The sequence below is a fragment of the Dendrobates tinctorius genome, unplaced genomic scaffold, assembly GCF_039654945.1.
Source record: "Dendrobates tinctorius isolate UK_male_01 unplaced genomic scaffold, ASM3965494v1 ptg000231l, whole genome shotgun sequence".
NCBI lineage: Eukaryota > Metazoa > Chordata > Amphibia > Anura > Dendrobatidae > Dendrobates > Dendrobates tinctorius.
In genome coordinates, this window is record NW_027361898.1 from 21,115,503 (window position 1) to 21,136,948 (window position 21,446).

Consider the following 21,446-nt stretch of genomic DNA (forward strand, 5'->3'; position numbering starts at 1 on the left):
GGTCCCAACCTGGTTGGGGACGATCTGGCTATCTTGGTGGGTATGAGCCACGGGCCTACCAGAGCCAACAAGAAGCCCCTCACCATCATCATTATTACTCTGGGTAGTATCACCAACAGGCCCAGGAGGCTGGACAACAACAGCATCATGGGCAACAGTATGGCCCCACACAGGGCGATGTTGGCCACAATGTCCAGCAGCACCCACAGGCTGTTCCTCCCCGTTCCCCTTCCCCTACATATGAGGATTTATGACTCAAAAATTTGGGGATGTCCAGTTACATGTAACTGGTGCTTCTAATCTAGACAAAAAAACAGGTGTTCTCCTTCACCAACATTTAGAACATAATTTAACACTCACATTTTTAAACAATGTTTTCCAAACATATGAAACAATCCATCATGACAGGCAACGCTACCTCACGCCTTTCACACAGATATTACATGTGTGTATAAAAGAGAATATTTAAATGCGCTATACTGTTTTACCTGAAAGGATGAAAATACACTAATCACTTGCTAATGCATAGGAAAGGCGTGCTTGCCTTTAGTTAAGTAGTCAACTTTGTTATTAGCATTCTCTAGTAAACCAATTTGAGGCGACAAGCATTCACAATATCACGCTCTCTCAATGTCTTAACAAGTGAGTTTTGTATTTTCATCCTTTCCAGTATAGCATGCTTAAATATTGTCTGTTCTACAGACAGGTAATATCTGTGTGAAAGATGTGAGGTAGCCTTGCCTGTCATGGTGGAATCTTTCTATGATTGGATAACATTATGAGGAAATGTGAGTGTTATCTTATTGACTTTATTTAGGTGATGGAGCTCACCCTTTGTTGCCTAATCAAGGTTAATGTAGGCATGCAGCAATGTTGTTATTGCATAATGTTTGTTGCAGTTTTTTTCTGTAATGTTAATGTTACACCAAGTTAAAGAAGGCCCAAAGGGTCATTTTGGCCATTGCCAAATTTGTGTTATGGCAAAATTATGTTTGCCTTTAAGCAAAACAAAAAAAAAAAAGGCAAAACTAAAAATTTGTCTACTCTAGTTAACGTCTCTGTGTGATTTCTCACTATCCCTCACAACATACTAACAGACACCAACCAATGCAAAGAAACACTCATAGAATCATAAAAAGGCTTGAGTAATATATATTTAGACACACTTTGAAAAAAAGAAAATTATAACATAGACACAGCATTCTCTTGCCAAGAAGTTGCCCCCTCAGGTGAGATAAAGTAATTCGTGAATATATCACGCACTTTGAGGCCAGAGAGCGGTCTACGTTGAGGGATGATAGGTGGTCTCACCCTGCGCACATTGTCCGGCCTACGCACAACACCATCAGAGGAGGAACAATCATGTATCCTGGTGAAGTTATGCAGAACAACACAGGCTTTGACAACTTCATTCACATTTTGCTCACTCAACTGAATGGCAGACTGGAGTACCCGCCACAAAGAATCCCAAAGGAACACTCCACCAGTCGCCTAGCATGTGATAGGCGCAAGTTAAAAATTCTGCGCCTGTGGTCAAGGTTGCGCCGGGGATATGGCCTCATGACATTACGTGATAACTGAAAGGCCTCATCTGCCACAAGGACATAAGGGACTGATTGTTCGGTGGAGCCTGGTAGCTGGCGTGGTGGTGGTAGATCCAACTGGTTGCTGCGTAGCCGCCGACCCATTATGGAAGTATATAAAGACTCTAGAGTCTCCCGTCCTTCCATAGGCCCCAATGTCAACAATTATAAACTTGTATTGAGGGTCTACCAGAGCCAACAATACAACAGAAAAGTATTGCTTATAATTGAAGAATTGGGAGCCTGAGTTCGGCGGCTTACGCACCCTGATATGTTTGCCATCCAGGGCCCCAATACAATTTGGAAACTGGCAGTCCTCCTCAAAGTCCCTTAAAATCCTTAACCAGTCTTCCATCCTGGGCTCGGGTAGGACAACCTGATGGAGTCTTGTCCAGATTTCTGCACATGTAGACCTCACATGCCTGAAATGGTTGACTTTCCAATGAGAAACTCATGGTGGAGGGCGGCATAAGACAGGCCAGTGGACAGGAAGCTGTAGAACAACAGAAATAGTACAGGTTAGAATGGCTAAAGTAAAAAAAAATCAGTTACATGCCGACCAAACTTGGTAGGAAATGAGAGAGAACAACACACACATATTTGGTGGCACAATGACTAAGTGATATGCAGTACATATTAGATGTAACATTCTGCTGTGTCAGGTGAAACATATTTTGAGTAAGATGAGGGTATTAAACTTTGTCCAAGAAGGCCAAAAAACATAAATTAACACACACATTATGAACATAGAGAATGTGGTTATGTAGTACATACCGTATTGTGAGTAGAAGTCGCTCCTCTGCAGATATGGCTTTGCGCATCCTAGTGTCCTGAAAGGTGATCCCAGGGCGCACTGTCTCCAAGAGGCGATCAAATGTGGAAATGCTCATTCGACAGTACTGGTAAAATTTGTCCGGATGCTCCCGCAGAGACGAATAGAGGCGGTGAAAATGACCTCTTGTGAGTCGTTGCCTCAAAAGTGGATGTACCCACATGCGTCTCCTCCTCCGCGGATCCACTATCACAGGATATGGTTGGCCAAAGCGCCGTGACAAAAGCCAGGTAAGGAGAACCTGCTCGGTTGTATTGAATCTCAGACCCTCTGCCATGCTGCACAAAGAACACCAACACACCTCGTGAAAGCAAGGTGAGAAATGTACAGAATGTAGGCAGCCACCTGTTTCTGAGTGTCTAAATAGGGTGCAGGCTAATGATTTAAATTGTTTGCAGGCCTGAAAACAGTTAAATGTCCATTTTGCAAGGCTGCGAGAAAATCTCGCCATACGGATTGCATACGGATTACATACGGATACACAAATGCGCAAAATACGCGACCTCACCTTGCTTACGGATGACCTACGGACCACTATTTAGTGGTCATTGATCCGAATTACGCATGTAAAATACTGACCGTATTTTGCGCAGGTTAGTGTGACTCCAGTCTTACTGTTCATTCTGTGTGCATGGAAGTGCAGTCAGCCTGTGTAAGAAATTATTAAATGACTGCTCATCAGCTTCCATGTAACCAATCAGAAGTTTTATGACGGCCCCGGTCGCTGCACTTTTATTATCTGATAGGCTTAGGCCTCTTTCACACATCAGTTTTTCGCCATTAGGCGTGATCCAGCTATTTTTACTAAAACCGGATCCGGCGAAGTGCGATGTCGGATCCGATTTTCCCCCATTGACTTGCATTAGCGCCGGATGCCCATGCGGTTCGTCCGGTTTTGACCGGATCCGGCAATGTGTCTCAATCCAGCGTCTGGAAAAAATGGCAACTGTAACGTTTTTTGTGTCCGGCAAAAAAGCCGGAACTACCGGATCCGGCGCTTCCGGCTTTTTCACACAATGAAAGTCTATGAGCGTCGCAATGCGCCGGATCGGTTTTTTTTGGTCTGAGCATGCTCAGTAGCCCTGCCCACAGCAAACATATATAAAACCGTGACAGTGGGACCCTCAGCCACAGCCAACATGCCAGCCAAAAGAGGAGCCAGCCGCAGGAGAAGGCAGGAGACTACTGCACCACCAGCACCAAACCAAATGGAGCCAAGCGACCATGCCGAACAAGCGGAGGGGAGTTCACCAGCAGATGACAGACGGTAATTATCACATCCCCCATTCCCCCAAACTAGGGCCATTGAATATCAATATATTCATTGGCCCTTTGTTTCTCTTTATTCACCAGCAGAAGCCGCCCTACAGAAGCAGCAGCACCAGCAGCAACAGGACTGGAGTCGGGCCAGCAGCAGGACACCACGTCTTCTTCTGGGAGCCCTCCCTCGCATCGTCAGCGTTTAACGGTAAGTTTTTATTTCCAAAATCCATCATCTCTGGAATATATGTCTATTAATTGGCTTTTATGTCAAAACAGGAATCACAAGCTGAAGAGGATCTCCCAGAAGAAGAACGAAGGGGTGGACAGATACCTGGAGTGGGCTCGCAATTGGTAAGTTTCCTGCATCAAATGCAGATACACAACATCACACTACACACAACACATAGAAATCAATGTAGCGCAGACATCACACAGCAAACAACACATATGCCTACATCCAAGCACATAATTTTATTTTTTCTTTTCTAGTCTTCCCAATCTGGTGCTCGGCCAAGAGGTCCTCCCAGTGCCTCCCAGGGTCGTCGGCGACAGCAACGCGGCGGTCACCAGCGTGTAAGTATAATATTTTTGCTTAGGTTTTTTTTCCCTTTTTATTTCATTTCTTAAGTGTGGAGGCTAATTTTTTTTTTCTCTTTTTCTTTAACAGCCTTCACAGCGTGCTCCCGACTCTGACGGTGAGGAGGGGGGGATTGATGTGGATCACCTCATCAATCTGGTCAGAGAAAGGGAGCCGCTATGGAATATGGCTGACCGCCGCCATGCTGATCCTATTGTTAGGCCGGAGTCACACTAACCGACGCAAAATACGGTCAGTATTTTACATGCGCAATACGGATGAATGGCCCCTAAACAGTGCTCCGTATGTCATCCTTAATCAAGGTGTGGTCGCGTATTTTGCGCATGTAAGCATCCATATGTAATCCGTATGGCATCCGTATTGCGAGATTTTCTCGCAGGCTTGCAAAATGGACATATAATGGAGCCCTATGACAGGGTTTCTAACAGAAACCAAAGAATAGCTATAGACACATAGAATGCATATATATATATATATATATATATATATATGTGTATTCTATGTGTATATATCTATTCTTTCGTTTCTTTATTAAACCTGTCAGTGTGAGTTTACTGTATAGCGCACTGAATTGCCGGCTTTGCTAAAAGACACCGGGTGCGTATTTCTCGCAAGTCACATGTGTGGTCCGTGTGTAATCCGTATTTTTTGCGCACCCATAGACTTGCATTGGCATACTACGGCCGTAGTACGCATGCTGCGATTGGCACGGAGCGTAGAATACGGATGAGAAATATACGGCTGGTGCGAGGGACCCCATAGAGAATCATTGGTCCGTGTCTAATGCGTGCTTTTAGCGCCTCTCACTCAGCCGTATTCCTCGCCAGTGTGACCCCGGCCTTATCCAACGGGTCTGGGAGGAAATCTGTTCGCTCCTTGTGCACCGCTGGGAGGACCTCGATGCTCGGGCCCAGATTCAAGAGCATAAGTATATACAGTTCAGGTTGCTTGATGTAAACCAGGGTTTCCCAAGCTCCAGTCCTCGTGGTCCCCATGGGTCATGTTTTCAGGATTTCCTTTTGAGCAACACTATGGAAATCCTGAAAACATGACCCGTGGGGGGCATGAGCACTGGCGTTTGGGAAACACTGATGTTGTATACCAACCACTTTGTGCTTTCTTGTTTCAGGGGAGAGAATTGTGAAGCGGTGGCGGTCTGTGAGGGATCGTTTCAAGAAGGAGTTCAATAAAGAGATGCGCACCCCGAGTGGATCTGGAGGACGCAGGAGCAAGTACAAGTACGCACGAGCCCTGTCGTTCCTCCGGGCAACAATGGTCACCAGAAGGCAAATATGAAACATCCCAGCCAGGGCCAATGCCATGTCACTATATTAATTGTATTTGTTTCTCTTTATTCCACAGCACGGTGACCAGCACTTGGGAGCCTGCACGGTTGGACCCTTCTGAGGTAATCCCTGAGGAGACCGCCACCGAGGGACACTTCGACCACCCCGGCCCATCAGCACCTTCCCAGCCTTCCTTGACATTCGATCCATCTCTCCCATCCACCAGCGCAGGAGCATCGTGGCCGCCTACATTACATGAATCGACTGGTGAGGAGATCGCTTTCCCTTTACCCCACCCTTCTGCCACTGCCACCTCTAGTACACCTGCGGGTACTGGGCGGCAGCGGCAGAGGGGTCAGGAAAAGAGCTATGCGCCAGAGTTCTTGCATCTGAATGCATCTTTCCAGAACTGTCTCAAAGTCTTGTCAGAGCAAATCTCCGCAAGGTTTCAGCAGATTAACTCCGCCAATCTGGATTTGAAGACACTTCTGCAAACCATGCATTCAGGAGCAAGATCTTCGCCAAACCACACCTTTTTCAGGTCTGTTGTGGAGCGCATGGAAACGCTCTCTCCTAGCCAGCAGATGCATGTAATGCATTCGTGCCACGGTGCTCTACTGCAGGTTACCTCCCAACCTCCTCCTCCCACCACAGTAGTTCCTCCACCACCTCCAGCCACTGTCCCTCCTCCCCCTCCTATTACATACCAGCCACTTCCCCAGTACCAGCAACCTCCCCAGTACCAGCAACCTGCCCCGTACCAAACTCCTTCCCCGTACCAAACTCCTTCACCGTACCACTTCTCAACCACATCTGCTACTCCAGTCCCTGCTCAACCCTCCACTCCACCACCTGTTCTGCCTCCCACATGTTCACCCATTCTATTGTTTTTTCCACACCTTCACCTCTAACTGTTCCTTCCCCACCACGATCCCAGTCCTCTCTCCACACTCCCAGTGTCGAAGTGTCCCGCAGCCCCTCCCGCAGTATTTCCACCCCACACTACACAAATTTATAAATGTGTGTCTTAAAATAAAAATGACCAATTTTCTGGTTTGAAAGCTTTATTAAAAAAGTTAACTGAAATTTCCAAAAAAAAAATTTTCAATAAAAGTTAAATTATTGTTTTACACTGGTTGTCTGTCATTTTTTTCTGTGGCGAAATATGGTATAACAAAAGGTAAAATACAGGGTAGAGAAAAGGTAAAAAGGTATACAAAACCAGGCACATAACTGTGGGTAAAAGCTTAAGAAATTTTAAATTTTGGCCACAGTTGTGTACCTGGTTGTGTTTTAGGCAAAGTATTTAAGCTTTTACAAAAAGTTGTGTATCTTGTTGGGGATTTCCTAACAATGTACACAACTTTTGTGAAAAGGTGAAATACTTTGCCTAAAACACAACCAGGTACACAACTGTGGACAAAAGGTAAAAATTGTTAAACCACGACAAGATAGACAACTTTTGGTTGGCAAAGGTATAGTGTTGGTACAGAAAGTACACAACTTTGGTTAAGGGCAGAAATTTATCAAACTCTGTCATCCTGCCAGTCTATTCTTCCTTGAGGTGACAAAGTATTGTGCAAAATTGTCCCTCATTCGTGAAACCGTCACAGAACTTCTATTGGTAATGTTCTGGTAATCTTGCAAGGTGGTTTCTTCAGAGGTGTCCTCAATGGAAATGGTTCCTTGCACATAACAAAATTGTGCAGGACCACGCAAGCTTTGATCACCTCGTCCACAGTTTCAGTCTTGAGGTTGATCGCAGTCAATAGGACACGCCATTTGGCTGTCAGAATACCAAAGGCGCATTCCACCATTCTTCTTGCTCTTGTGAGGCGGTAATTAAAAATGCGTTTTGTTCTTGTCAATCCTCTGCTACAGTACGGTTTCAAAAGGTGTTCTGACAGCTGGAAGGCTTCATCCCCTACACAGACAAAAGGCATAGGTGGGCCAGATGTTTGCGGCAGCCGTCTAGGGGGTGAAAACTGAAAGGAGTTTCCATAAAGTCTACTCCCCATGGCTGACAGTTTGAAAACTTGAGAGTCATTAGAGTGACCATAGGCCCCTATATCAACAGCAATAAATTTTTATTCCGCATCAGCGATGGCCATGAGGACAATGGAAAAATATTTCTTGTAATTGAAATATCCCGTTCCTGCTGGCTTTACAATGCGGATAGGTTTCCCGTCCACAGAGCCCAAGCAATTCGGAAACTGACATATCTGTAGAAACTTGTCAGCAATTTCAATCCACCTCTCTGTTGTGGGCTCTGGTAAAAACTCATCAACTAAAGAGTCCCACAGTGCACGGCATGTGTACTTCACAATTCCAGATATGGTGGAAATCCCAAGTCCGTACTGGAAAATGAAATGGAGTGACGAAAGGGATTCTCCAGTTGCAAGAAATCTGTGGGGAATTAAAAAAAAAAATAGTTCAAAATCAGAGCATTAGATACCAAAACTCAGCTCTAACTTGGAGATACAAACTACCACCAACAAGATTGCAGTGAAAGTGTGCTCTGATGCAAGCAGATCCAATAAATGTGTCTTACCTTAAAGTCACCATCAGACGCTCTGCGGGTGAAACAGAGAAGCGGCAATAGGTGTCCGATTTTCTTATGAGGTGTGCAATGCACTCCAACAAGTAATCAAAATTCTCCATTTTCATCCGAACATATGCAAAAAATTTCTCCGGGTTTCGTCTAAGGTCCATGCAGAGTGTAGAATAGACCCCATGCGTCATTCTCTTGGGTGTGATGGGGTGGATCCACAAACGGCGTCGCTGATGCATGATGTGCTGCTGTCTCGCTCTCTCCTTCCCCAGAACAATCACCCTCAAACGATTCGCCTCCGCTGTAAAATCCACCAAATTCTTCAAAATATTTCCAATGACAACATCCATCTTCGCCAGTCACTTGCTCTTCTCTCCAACCTGCACTTTCTCCTCTACAACCTGTCAAAGATGGGCTGTAGGAACACGGTATATCTATAGGTTTTCAGTAGCCAATCCCGTTTGAAAGCACCCAAGGGGCGTTTTTAAAAACTGGATCCGTCGTAATCCGTCGAAAAACGGATGGAAAAACGGATGAAACGGATGAGACGGATCCGGTTTTTGGTCGGATGCGCAAGACGGATCCGGCACAAAACCGGATCCATCACATCCGGTTTTACATAACATTTGCCGGATCCGGCGCAACGCCGGATCACGCCTGATGGCGAAAAACTGATGTGTGAAAGTAGCCTAAATAGAACAACTATCACATGGAAACAAAGTCAGACCTTGTCTTGATTGGCATCAGTTGGGGTACCGGCTGCTGCGATTGACTAGCATGTTATCAGTCAATTACACAGGCATGCAAAACTGATTCTTATGCCCTGTATGGATTTTGCACAAGACGAGCAATAAATTACAAACAAGCGAGATGAACAATTAAAACTCTTATTGTAGCCAAAAATGTACACAATATTATATATAAATATATATTGAACATTTATGCTGCAACTTATTGGAAATTAATTATTGCACCTTTTCCTGTTCTTTTATAAGCTTCTCTTGGTACCTTTTCTCTCATAGAAGGAGAAAGTCTGTAGATCTTCTCTGTGAAGCATCCAGCAGTTGTCCCCCATCATGTTCACGTTCCATCTACCTTAGTATTGGCGTGCCATCTCCTTGATATTCTGATGAAATCTTTCTCCTTGTTCTTTACTAACGGTACCAAGGTTTTCAGGTTTTCAGGAAAGTAGTCCAAATGGGAATGTAAAAAATGTAACTTCAAATTCATTAGACAGCCCAAAGCTTTGAAACGTTTCTCCGCGAAGGACAAATTTTGGATCTTTGTTGCTACCTACATAATTCTTCACAAATTCTTTAAAATAATTCAGAGCCCTTTTCTCAACAGCTTTAATTTCTTGAGTTTCCAAATTTCCAGACCCACAAAAAGGCCTTTCTTCAGTTTTGCCTCGGACAGTTCCTTAAACTTGGTACACAGGTAATTAGAAGTCTATCATTCTTTCGGTACATCTTTCACAAACAGTTTAACCAGTCCAAGCCTAATGTGGAGTCGTGGCAGTTGAACTTTAGTGGGATCAACGAAATATTCCCCAACTATGTTACGGAGTCCAGGTCGCAAAGATGTTCTCGTTAGCCAACTTTTTGGCTCCAGTGATGAGTCCTATCCTATTTTTCCCCATTCACCCAAAAAGCATGGGTACTTCCTGCATCCTCTGATGCGCAAAGAGAGAACTTTCAGATCACCATATATTGACCATCCCTGACCGTCGTAATTAAGTTTCTTGAGAAATGAATAAAGCCTAAATTCTCATAGATTTCCTTCAAGCGCACAGAATGCCCTACCGACACTGAAGCTTAGTTGCTGCCATTGTGCAGTAGCATAGCTTTCAGACTTTTTTTTGGATGAATCAATGAAGGGTCTCCACTCACTCACATTATACTCAGTTACATTTTCCATCAGCCCAGGGACATCACTGCAATACACTAGAGAACCCTCTTGAGAAAAGTATGGAAGGAATTCCTTTTCTCAGATTCTGCACCATGAAAAATAGGTAACAGGAGAGGAGCTACCAGATTCCTTACCTTTTAGTCTAGAGCCTAAAAGTTCTGCAGAATGTTAAGGCAGGTTCAAGTCTCTGACTAAATCATTTAATTAGAGCTGTGGAAAAAAGCTGTGGCACTCTGACACCAAAATCATCCACTAAAGATCACGCAAAAGGGTCAATGCATGGTGCAAGTCAGTGTTTGTGAAAAAACTGTACGTGGAGGAATTTTTTTTTATATTTTTACTGAGTTCAGTGATCGAATATATATAAAAATCACCTCTTAGTTTTCAAACAATTTTACCCTTGCATAAATCTGTTACTGGGACTTCTCCAGCTGTTAGAAGCAAGCCAACACAGCAGAAGTAATGTACAGGTGCATCCCCCAAAGTGAAAGAATAGAGGTCTGAGCTCTGGGACCTCCATTAATCATGAAAACAGGTGAAGTGCCCTCATTCTCTACAGTGAAGCTACAAGAGATGAACAAAGCTGCGGACACGCACAGCCAGTCTTTTCTTAAAGGGAATCTATAATCAGGTTTGTGCTATGTAATCTGAGAGCAGCATGATGAAGGGGCAAATATCCGGATTCCAGAGATATGTGCTTGCTGGTCTGCATGCTGTCAATTTGATACAATCACTGCTGCAAAATCTTGCAGTTCTCTTCTGAGTGCTGAGCTATGTATAACCCCGTCCACATCACTGATTGGCAGCTTTTTGGCAATGAATGGCATACACGGAAAGCTGCCAATCAGTGATGGGACTAAAGTTACATAGAGCAGTTGACTAGGAAGCAGAAGACACCTAGTCTTGTAGTGATAATCTCCTGCTGATAAAACACTGATTTTATTGAAATAGCAACACAGCCTAGTGAGTGGCACATTGCTGGAATCAGTCTCGGCACGAACATCATGCAGCTTTCACATTACATAACAAAAACCTACTGATAGAGAAAAAATTAGAGGGAATCTATCCTCACAGCCTGGACAAACTATCAATGATTAGGAGATGAAGAATGAAGACAATGTGGCTCTTAATGGGCTGAGCTCCACGTCACCATGTTAGCAAACTGGGCCCACCACCAATTAAACCTAAAAGGCATATACTATGGATTGATCATCAGTTAGAATAGCAAAAAACCTTTTAAGGCCAAATGAACACGTTCAGTATTTGGCCAGTGTTTTACATCAGTATTTGCAAGCTGAAACCAGGACTGGGTGATCTATAATAATAAATGCCCTAAGCAGCTTCCGGTTGTAACAACTTCCGTCCAGTTGTAACCGGTGACGTCACCACACACACACACACGCACATGTTAACCCTCAACACACCACACCGCCTCAACACACACTCCTCTCACCTTTCACCTCCACTCACTCTTTCACTCCACATACGTTCCTTTCTCTCACTCCGTTTCTCATACTCACACCGTCATCGTCGCTGCCCCGACATCTTCCTCCGCCGCCGCGATCCTGGATCCAGACGTTCTCCAGGCCGCCGACATGTTCTTGCGGCGACGCCATTTTGGATTTCATGAAATCCCGCGAGATTCAAGATGGCGTCGCCGCAAGAACATGTCTCTGGCGTGGACGACTCGGGATCCAAAAAGATGGCGTCGGCGAAATCTCGCGAGATTACGCCGACGCCATTTTGGATCCCGATGTCGTCCACGCCGGCGACATGTTCTTGCGGCGACGCCATTTTGGATCGGCGAAATCCCGCGATAGTCAAGATGGCGTCGCCGCAAGAACATGTCGCCGGCGAGGACGACGTCGGGATCCAAAATGGCGTCGGCGAAAACTCGCGAGATTTCGCTGACGCTATTTTGGATCCCGACGTCGTCCACGCCGGCGACATGTTCTTCCGGCGACGCTATCTTGACTATCGCGGGATTTCACGATACTCAAGATGGCGTCGCCGCAAGAACATGTCGCCGGCGTGGACAACGTCTGGATCCAGGATGGCGCCGGCGGAAGAAGATGTCGGGGATCGTGGAGCAGCGGCGATGACGGCGTGAGTATGAGAGACGGAGTGAGAGAAGGGGTCGTATGTGGAGTGAAAGAGTGAGTGGAGATGGTGAAAGGTGAGAGGAGTGTGTGTTGAGGAGTGTGTGTGTTGAGGGTTAACATGGCAAGAGGTGTGATGCTATCGCATCCTCCCGATGCGATAGCATCGGGCCATAATCTAGTAAATACAGAAGTGGTGTACGTGTTTCTATTATACCTTTCCTCTGATTGTTCCACTCCTGGTTTTGGCGTACAGATACTGATGTAAAATACCGACCAAATATTCAATGGATGCACGTGGTCTTACAATGTTTTTTTTTAAATTCGTTTATTAACCATAAAACATATACACATATGTATATAGTGTAGTACACATGTACATGTCCACACAACCATAAAAGAACAGCAACCTTGCACATTAGATTCTTAATACAACTTTTTGGTTTCATGAGTCCATGCATTGCTGTAGGGATAATAAACCAAGTTAACAGATTAGCATAACATTTTATCTTTATAACTACTTGGTGACATATATTTCAAAACGACATTACACCTTAATTAAACTACAACTACTACTAACACACTGCCAAGCACAATTATGTATTGTTATAAATAGCCATTCAATGCCATAAGATAGTCCAAGGAATTTTAAGCATAATGTTTACGGTGGTACCGAACCACCACGTACTAGAACGGTAAGATGAGAGGCGTTCCAGCTATCCCAAATTTTGCCAAATTTCCTTAGACAGCTCCGGTTCTGATACAGCGTTCACTCATACGGTATAACCGAATTTACCAATTCAATCCAGGCTCTGAGAGAAGGATGTACACCACCCATCCAACGCAGTGCCAACATCTTTCTAGCCAGAAAGAGTATGTCCCGCAAGAAAATTCAAACATAATGTCCCCACATCTCCCCATCCAACACCCCAAACAAACAGACCAGTGGGTTAAGGGGAACCGGGATTTGTACTATTGAAGTCAACAGCAATGTTACCTCAATCCAATAGGAGAGGATAATAGGGCAACTCCACACCATATGAGCAAAGTATGCCTCCGTTGAGTGACAGCTCAAACATTCCAAAGACTGGAGTCGACTCATTTTGAAGAGTCGTGACGGGGTTAAATATGACTGGTGTATCATATATAGTTGAATCATTCTATTACTGATTGATGGAGATACTCCAATTGAAGACTCAAGAACCTCTTCCCAATCCTCCTCCTGAGCGTCAGGAAGAAGACCGTCCCACCTTCTCCTGATTGCCACCAGGGCAGAGCCAGCTCCCACAGATAGCATATAAGTGTATAGAGCGGAAATGAGACCCTGGGGCCCCTGCGACTTAAGGATTCCTATTAAAGAGAAAGATAAGACCGTTTGGGTCTTACAGTGTCTAACAGCCGCGAGACATGCAGCTGCAGGGACACAAACACATTTTTCGAGCACGCCGAAGACACTCGGTTACCACCCGAGCATACTCGGACAACACCTTCTCCCAGTACATTCGCTCATCTCTACTAGGAACCTGTTACATCATTCCCACAGCCCATTTTGACTCACTATCCGGTAATACAAGTTTTCTAAAATGGACAAAAAAAGAGAAAAAAAACACAGAAAGAGGACAAAAGAAAGGTAAGTAAAAATTGTCTACCTGCTTTTTAAGTATTGCCTAGCCACAGGCAGGTATTACAGTGGGAGTGCCGCATACACTCATTTGCACAATCTATATTTTTTAGGTTTACAAGCCCTCGGTAAATCCACTAAGCTCTCATACAGTAACTTTCCCTCCTTTGATGTATAAAGCCTAAGGAAATTAAAAAAAAAAATAAAAAGAGAAGCCAAATCTACTAAAGAGGAAGTGGCACTTGCTGGACCAAAATGTCTTAAAAGACTTCACTTTAGCACACATTCCTTTTCTAAGATAATTTAAAGCAAAAACCAACAGCAGATTCCCCATAAGATATGAGAGCATCACGTCTACTCAAATTTACAACATTTTTATATAAAATGCGGAACGTTAAATAGCTTCATAGCTCCTAGTTTGTAGCATCCCATTGGGATAGTAGCTATTACTCTACCAATATAGTGTTAAGAAACAGATATGCTTTCAAGAAAGGACTACGGACATGCAAAGAAAGTACAGTCAGAGGCGGACATAAAGCAGTGGAGCACCTCTGGGACCTGTGCTAGAACAGGGACACTTCAATTACCTTTATTGCTATGGCTGTCAGTCAAACGATGCAGGACGGGGTACAGTAAAGTGATGCATGTCATCTAAAGCAAAAACGTTACAACATGCAGGAAGTTCTAAACATTGACTTTTCTACAATAACACTATATCCAGATTAAGTAAACACTGTAACAAATCTATATGGGGATCTCACAATTATGCCGACGTGATTGAGGGGAACAATTAGAACACAGATCTAAAAGAAAGCACTTAATCCAAAATTAAACAAAAAAACACCCTAAAAACGAATTCATGAATTGACCGACGTCACAAAACACAGCGAGGAAGTAAAGCGATATGTACTTTACAGGGATTATCTAGGAATATATCAGGGAGTCAGCACTAGATGAGCTCTTGCTCTGCAAATGGTGGATGACAGCCACTGTAAGATGAGGGTGCACAGATTTATGCAAAGCTCCTTTTGTGGTAGAGGAGAGGTGGGGTGATGCCAACATTTATTATGGCAAAACTAGCCTAAAACCACAATCTGGAATCAGGATCCAACGTGCAGTTAGATTCCCAGAAGATACAATTCTTCACAGGTAGGAGGACATCACATCCATTCTGATATATCAATTCCATGTAGCCTGCCCCCCCGGGATCTGCCGTGTAGCGGTGCAGCCAGCCCCCGGTATCTGCCGTGTAGCGGTGCAGCCTGCCCCCGGTATCTGCCACGCTCGCTGATCATTGTACAATCCAGCAGTGACAAGCTGCCTGTCCCCCGGCATATACCGTGTGGCGGTGCCACCTGCCCTCCCCCAGTATATACCGTGTAGCGGTGCCACCTGCCTCCCCCGGATTATACCGTGTAGCGGTGCCACCTGCCTCCCCCGGACTATACCGTGTAGCGGTGCCACCTGCCTCCCCCGGACTATACCGTGTAGCAGTGCCACCTACCCCAGTATATAGCCTATAGCGATGTAGCCTGCCCCCGGTGTATACCATGTAGCGGTGTACCCCGACCCCCGGTATATACCCTGTAGCGGTGTAGCCTGCCCCCGGTATATACCCTGTAGCGGTGTAGCCTGCCCCCCCCAGCATATACCCTGTCACGGTGTAGCCTGCCCCCGGTATATGCTCTGTAGCGGTGTAGCCTGCCCCCGGTATTTGCCCATTAGCGGTGTAGCCTGCCCCCGGTATTTGCCCCGTAGCGGTGTAGCCTGCCCCCAGTATATACCCCGTAGCGGTGTAGCCTGCCCCCGGTATATACCCCGTAGCGGTGTAGCCTGCCCCCGGTATATACCCCGTAGCGGTGTAGCCTGCCCCCGGTATATACCCCGTAGCGGTGTAGCCTGCCCCCGGTATATACCCCGTAGCGGTGTAGCCTGCCCCCGGTATATACCCCGTAGCGGTGTAGCCTGCCCCCGGTATATACCCCGTAGCGGTGTAGCCTGCCCCCGGTATATGCCCCGTAGCGGTGTAGCCTGCCCCCGGTATATACCCCGTAGCGGTGTAGCCTGCCCCCGGTATATGCCCCGTAGCGGTGTAGCCTGCCCCCGGTATATGCCCCGTAGCGGTGTAGCCTGCCCCCGGTATATACCCCGTAGCGGTGTAGCCTGCCCCCGGTATATACCCCGTAGCGGTGTAGCCTGCCCCCGGTATATACCCCGTAGCGGTGTAGCCTGCCCCCGGTATATGCCCCATAGCGGTGTAGCCTGCCCCCGGTATATGCCCCATAGCGGTGTAGCCTGCCCCCGGTATATGCCCCGTAGCGGTGTAGCCTGCCCCCGGTATATACCCCGTAGCGGTGTAGCCTGCCCCCCGGTATATACCCCGTAGCGGTGTAGCCTGCCCCCGGTATATACCCCGTAGCAGTGTAGCCTGCCCCCGGTATATGCCCCATAGCGGTGTAGCCTGCCCCCGGTATATGCCCCGTAGCGGTGTAGCCTGCCCCCGGTATATACCCCATAGCGGTGTAGCCTGCCCCCGGTATATACCCCGTAGCGGTGTAGCCTGCCCCCGGTATATACCCCGTAGCGGTGTAGCCTGCCCCCGGTATATGCCCCGTAGCGGTGTAGCCTGCCCCCGGTATATACCCCGTAGCGGTGTAGCCTGCCCCCGGTATATACCCCGTAGCGGTGTAGCCTGCCCCCGGTATATACCCTGTAGCGGTGTAGCCTGCCCCCCCCAGCATATACCCTGTCATGGTGTAGCCTGCCCCCGGTATATGCTCTGTAGCGGTGTAGCCTGCCCCCGGTATTTGCCCATTAGCGGTGTAGCCTGCCCCCGGTATTTGCCCCGTAGCGGTGTAGCCTGCCCCCAGTATATACCCCGTAGCGGTGTAGCCTGCCCCCGGTATATACCCCGTAGCGGTGTAGCCTGCCCCCGGTATATACCCCGTAGCGGTGTAGCCTGCCCCCGGTATATACCCCGTAGCGGTGTAGCCTGCCCCCGGTATATACCCCGTAGCGGTGTAGCCTGCCCCCGGTATATACCCCGTAGCGGTGTAGCCTGCCCCCGGTATATACCCCGTAGCGGTGTAGCCTGCCCCCGGTATATGCCCCGTAGCGGTGTAGCCTGCCCCTGGTATATACCCCGTAGCGGTGTAGCCTGCCCCCGGTATATACCCCGTAGCGGTGTAGCCTGCCCCCGGTATATACCCCGTAGCGGTGTAGCCTGCCCCCGGTATATGCCCCGTAGCGGTGTAGCCTGCCCCCGGTATATGCCCCGTAGCGGTGTAGCCTGCCCCCGGTATATACCCCGTAGCGGTGTAGCCTGCCCCCGGTATATACCCCGTAGCGGTGTAGCCTGCCCCCGGTATATGCCCCGTAGCGGTGTAGCCTGCCCCCGGTATATGCCCCGTAGCGGTGTAGCCTGCCCCCGGTATATGCCCCGTAGCGGTGTAGCCTGCCCCCGGTATATGCCCCGTAGCGGTGTAGCCTGCCCCCCGGTATATACCCCGTAGCGGTGTAGCCTGCCCCCGGTATATACCCCGTAGCGGTGTAGCCTGCCCCCGGTATATGCCCCGTAGCGGTGTAGCCTGCCCCCGGTATATGCCCCGTAGCGGTGTAGCCTGCCCCCGGTATATACCCCGTAGCGGTGTAGCCTGCCCCCGGTATATACCCCGTAGCGGTGTAGCCTGCCCCCGGTATATACCCCGTAGCGGTGTAGCCTGCCCCCGGTATATACCCCGTAGCGGTGTAGCCTGCCCCCGGTATATGCCCCGTAGCGGTGTAGCCTGCCCCCGGTATATGCCCCGTAGCGGTGTAGCCTGCCCCCGGTATATACCCCGTAGCGGTGTAGCCTGCCCCCGGTATATACCCCGTAGCGGTGTAGCCTGCCCCCGGTATATACCCCGTAGCGGTGTAGCCTGCCCCCGGTATATACCCCGTAGCGGTGTAGCCTGCCCCCGGTATATGCCCCGTAGCGGTGTAGCCTGCCCCCGGTATATGCCCCGTAGCGGTGTAGTCTGCCCCCGGTATATGCCCCGTAGCGGTGTAGCCTGCCCCCGGTATATGCCCCGTAGCGGTGTAGCCTGCCCCCGGTATATACCCCGTAGCGGTGTAGCCTGCCCCCGGTATATACCCCGTAGCGGTGTAGCCTGCCCCCGGTATATACCCCGTAGCGGTGTAGCCTGCCCCCGGTATATACCCCGTAGCGGTGTAGCCTGCCCCCGGTATATACCCCGTAGCGGTGTAGCCTGCCCCCGGTATATACCCCGTAGCGGTGTAGCCTTCCCCCGGTATATGCCCCGTAGCGGTGTAGCCTGCCCCCGGTATATACCCCGTAGCGGTGTAGCCTGCCCCCGGTATATGCCCCGTAGCGGTGTAGCCTGCCCCCGGTATATACCCCATAGCGGTGTAGCCTGCCCCCGGTATATACCCCGTAGCGGTGTAGCCTGCCCCCGGTATATGCCCCGTAGCGGTGTAGCCTGCCCCCGGTATATACCCCGTAGCGGTGTAGCCTGCCCCCGGTATATGCCCCGTAGCGGTGTAGCCTGCCCCCGGTATATACCCCGTAGCGGTGTAGCCTGCCCCCGGTATATACCGTGCTGCCGGCCATTGTACGATCCAGCAGTGACAAGGATGCTGTGTGGATGGCTGTATAAGCGGACTCTGTGCTGTCTGCATGTATGTGTATGCATGGGTGGGGGGAGCCAGGCAGGAATACTGATGTCCGTAGCGGTGATGCATCCTGTACACATGGAATACAGCACGGATCCTCGCCAGCAGCCATAAAGCGCAACATCTACAAACACAGGGCTGTGCTCTCACCCGGCTGTGTCTCCGCTCCGGGCGTGTCCGGCCCCGGGCCTCTCCGATGTCCCTCGTCTCCCGCCGCCCGCAGCAGCAGCAGCAGCAGCTCCGGGAGCGCGCACAGAAGGATGAGGAGGACGAGGGACCGGAGGGTGCGGGGGCGCGCGGCGCGGGGCGGGGCCACGGCTGCTGGTACAGATACTGGCGCCTGGTGTGGATGCTGCTGGGAATGTGGACTGGATGCTGGGAGTGCAGCTGACTGGAAGGGGCAGCCCTGAGCTCGGTGCTGTCATGTGCTGCTGGGGTCTTTGATTGACCTTGGGAGGGAATTTACAAAAAATGAAATGAAGATTATTGACGCCTGGTGTGGGGAGAGATTCTCCATCTTGTCTATGATAAGTCAGGCTTCATACCTGACAAGCAGAAGAGAACCAAGGCGGGAAGGTGATGAAATAATCACACAGCCTAAGGTCACCTGTGAACCCAGCGCTCCAGCCCCCCAACATCAGTGCGTGGCAGCAGCATTCACATCCCGCTTGACCGCTGCAGCCCATCACTGGCCTCATTGCTCTTGTGCCATATTACATTGAGGCCAGTGATTGGCTGCAGCAATAATGTGTGAATAGGGTTGTTTTGTAATATTTTATTATATTCACAGTCTTGTGGTATTTTTTTTGCTAACTTGGAAAATCCTTTTAATTATGACAGGGACCCCAGTGCATCATAGCTTGGGGGGGAAGGGGACACACGATCACAGATGCCGGATAGAGCAAATCTTCACAATACTTAATGTATTTGCTTTTAATATTAGTTTAATAGCCAGTTTATCTTGATATGTATATATTCCTCTCACATCCTCAGATTTTTGTCTCCATTCACCCTGAAGCCTGTTTTCATCCTCATGATCAGCCCCAATTTTTACAGTTCTGACCACTGGCACTTTATGAGGTAATAACTCTAGAACGCTTCAATTGATCGCACTGATTGTGAGATTTTTCTCTTGTGACATATTGTACTTCACGAGAGATGTAATTTCTTCGATATGACTTGCGTTTGTGGAAAAAAACAGGAAATTTGGAGAAAATCTGGAATATTTAGCAATTTTCACTTTTATGCCATTAAATCAGAGCGTTATGTCACAGAAAACAGTTAATAAGTAACGTTTCCCACATGTCTACTTTACATCAGCATAATTTTTTAAACAGATTTTTTTTTTTCTTAGGAAGTTATAAGGGTTAAATGTTGGCCAGTGATGTCTCATTTTTACAACAAAATTTACAAAAACAGTTTTTTAGAGACCACATTACATTTGAAGTCACTTTGAGGGGTCTATATGGCAGAAAATACCCCAAAGTGACACCATTCTAAAAACTGCACCCCTCAAGGTGCTCAAAACAACATTCAAGAAGTTTATTAGCCCTTCAGGTGCTTTATGAGAGCTAAAGCAATGTGGAAGGAAAAAATGAACATTTTACTTTTTTCACAAAAATATTACTTTTGAACTTTTTTTTCATTTTCAAATGGGTAACAGGAAACAATGGATGCAAAAACTTGTGCAATTTCTGCTGAGTATGCCAATACTCCATATGTGCAGGAAAACTACTGTTTTCGCACGTGGCAGATCTTAGAATGGAAAGAGCGCCATTTGACTTTTTGAATAAAAAATTCCTAGAATAATTAATGGACACCATATCACGTTTGGAAAGTCCCTGATGTGCCTAAACAGTGAAAAACGCTCACAAGTGACACCATTTTGGAAACTAGACTCCTCAGGGAACTTATCAAGATAGTGTTTCACAGAAGCTGAGCTGTGAAAACAAAAATATAAAATTTTTTGCACAAAAATGTTTTAGTCCCAATTTTTTTAATTTTCACAAGGAGAGAACATGGACACAAAAATGTGTTGTTCAATTTCTCCTGAATATGCACATACCCCATATGTGGGGGGAAACTACTGTTTGGGCGCACAGCAGGGCTCAGAAAGGATGGAGTGACGTTTTGGATTTTTATGGAATGTTCTGCAGGTGTTATGTCACGTTTGGAGAGCCCCTGATGTGCATAAACAGTAGAAACCCCCAGAAGTGACACCATTTTGAAAACTAGATCCCTCAGGGAACTTATCTAGATCTGCGGTGAGCACTTTGAACCCCTAGGTGTTTCACAGAAGTATATAACGTTGAGCCAAGGAAATACAAAAATTTCCACAAAAATGTTTTTAGCCCTAACTTTTTTTGTTTTCGCAAGGTTAACAGGGGAAAATGGACTTAAAATATGTTGTTCGATTTCTCTTGAGTACACCAATACCCCATATGTGATCGAAAACTTACAAACTATACCTCTCAATGAATTCATCTACAGGAGCAATGATCATATTGACGCCACAGGTGTGTCATAGAATTTTGTACCATTGGGCAGTAGTGAAGAAAAAATAATTACATTTTTACCAGCAAAATTTTGTTTTAGCCTCAGATTTTACATTTTCACACTGGGAAATGGGTAAAAATGGCACCAAAATGTGTCCCACAATTTCTGCTGAATGTGCGAATAACCCATATGTGGGTGCACAGTACTGCTTAGCCATACGGCGAGTGCTATTTTCCTCCTGGAGTGCAGATTTTGCTAGAATAGTTTGCAGACTCCTTAAACAGAGCCCCTAAATGCTAGAAGAGCAGAATCCCCCCTCAAGTGACCTCATTTTGGAAACTATACCCCTTTGAAAATGTATTTACATTTGTAGTGATGATTTTGACTCCATGGGTGTTTTCCAGAATCAAGCAGCAGTAGATGTTACTGAGTGAAAATTGCAACCTGATTGTAGTGCCCAGTACATTGTGGTGCCAAGCTCATGCTTCTGGAGACACGCATCTGTAAATTAAGCAGGCTGTCATCGCATTAGAGAAAT

The 21,446-nt window shown here is 47.2% G+C and overlaps 1 protein-coding gene across 3 annotated transcripts in view; it reads right to left on the reverse strand.

The window, feature by feature from the left end:
• NLGN3 (neuroligin 3) overlaps positions 1 to 18,709 on the reverse strand; it is a 160,773-nt gene extending 142,064 nt beyond the window's left edge. For 2 of the 3 annotated variants that reach the window (XM_073556159.1, XM_073556157.1), the window contains exon 1: positions 18,563 to 18,709. The gene's annotated coding sequence lies outside the window, so the exon portion shown is untranslated. The remainder of the gene's footprint in view (positions 1 to 18,562) is intronic. The other variant, XM_073556160.1, reaches the window with a different exon arrangement.
• Between the last annotated feature and the right edge of the window lie 2,737 nt (positions 18,710 to 21,446).